The 1,743-nt window shown below is 37.9% G+C and overlaps 1 non-coding gene across 1 annotated transcript; it reads right to left on the bottom strand.

The window, feature by feature from the left end:
- Positions 1-913: 913 nt before the first annotated feature.
- On the bottom strand, positions 914-1,021 carry LOC112739065 (small nucleolar RNA R71). The gene has a single exon (XR_003170005.1). It is a non-coding gene; the product is annotated as a small nucleolar RNA R71 (small nucleolar RNA).
- Between the last annotated feature and the right edge of the window lie 722 nt (positions 1,022-1,743).

Raw genomic sequence — 1,743 nt, 5'->3', positions numbered from 1 at the left:
TTCAAAACTACCTAACTAATCCTCTCTCTCTTATTTTCGAAAATTCCCTCTCTCCTTTTTCAAAATTCCTTTTTAATTAACTAATTGTTTTAATTTTAATTTAATTTCAACTTTAATTTTCGAAATCTAACTTTCAATTTTAATTTTTATTTTAATTAAATTTCGAAATTCTCTCTCTCATCTCCTTCTATTTATTTATTCATCTACTAACACTTATCTTCCATCCAAAAATTCGAACACCACCTCCCTTTCTGTGTTCGAGTTTTCCCTCTTCTCTTCTTTACATTATATTCTTTTCTTCTTCTACTCACACAAAGGAATCTTTATACTGTGACATAGATGATTCCATATTTTCTTTGTTATTCCCTTTTTTTGTCATATGAGGAGGAGCATGGACAACAACATTCTTGTTGAAGCAGATCCTGAACCTGAAAGGACTCTGAAAAGGAAATTAAGAGAAGTTAAAATACAACAATCCAGAGACAACCTTACAGGAACTTTCGAACAAGAAGACGAGATGGTAGCCAAAAATAATAATAATGCAAGGAGGATGCTTGGTGACTTTACTGCACCTAATTCCAATTTACATGGAAGAAGCATCTCCATTCCTGCCATTGGAGCAAACAATTTTGAGCTGAAACCTCAATTAGTTTCTTTGATGCAACAGAACTGCAAGTTTCATGGACTTCCATCTGAAGATCTTTTTCAGTTCTTAACTGAGTTCTTGCAGATCTGTGATACTATTAAGACCAATGGGGTTGACCCCGAGGTCTACAGGCTTATGCTTTTCCCGTTTGCTGTAAGAAACAGAGCTAGAGTGTGGTTGGACTCTCAACCCAAATATAGCCTGAACTCTTGGGATAAGCTGGTCATGGCTTTCTTAGCCAAGTTCTTTCCTCCTCAAAAGCTGAGTAAGCTTAGAGTGGATGTTCAAACCTTCAGACAGAAAGAAGGTGAATCCCTCTATGAAGCTTGGGAGAGATATAAGCAACTGACCAAAAAGTGTCCTTCTGACATGCTTTCAGAATGGACCATCTTGGATATATTCTATGATGGATTGTCTGAATTAGCTAAGATGTCATTGGATACTTCTGCAGGTGGATCCATTCACCTAAAGAAAATGCCTGCAGAAGCTCAAGAACTCATTGACATGGTTGCTAATAACCAGTTCATGTACACTTCTGAGAGGAATCCTGTGAGTAATGGGACGCCTCAGAAGAAGGGAGTTCTTGAAATTGATACTCTGAATGCCATATTGGCTCAGAATAAAATATTGACTCAGCAAGTCAATATGATTTCTCAGAGTCTGAATGGAATGAAAGCTGCATCCAATAGTACTCAAGAGGCATCTTCTGAAGAAGAAGCTTATGATCCTAAGAACCCTGCAATAGCAGAGGTGAATTACATGGGTGAACCCTATGGAAACACCTATAATCCCTCATGGAGAAATCACCCAAATCTCTCATGGAAGGATCAACAAAAGCCTCAACAAGGCTTTAATAATGGTGGAAAAAATAGGTTTAGCAATAGCAAGCCTTTTCCATCATCCACTCAGCAAAAGACAGAAAGTTCTGAGCAGAATCCATCTAGCTTGGCAAATATAGTCTCTGATCTATCTAAGGCCACTCTAAGTTTCATGAATGAAACAAGGTCCTCCATTAGAAATCTGGAAGCACAAGTGGGCCAGCTGAGTAAAAGGATCACTGAAACCCCTCCTAGTACTCTCCCAAGCAATACAGAAGA

Source organism: Arachis hypogaea, chromosome 13 (assembly GCF_003086295.3).
Source record: "Arachis hypogaea cultivar Tifrunner chromosome 13, arahy.Tifrunner.gnm2.J5K5, whole genome shotgun sequence".
Taxonomy (NCBI): Eukaryota; Viridiplantae; Streptophyta; class Magnoliopsida; order Fabales; family Fabaceae; genus Arachis; species Arachis hypogaea.
This window is presented reverse-complemented; position numbering and strand designations above follow the sequence as displayed.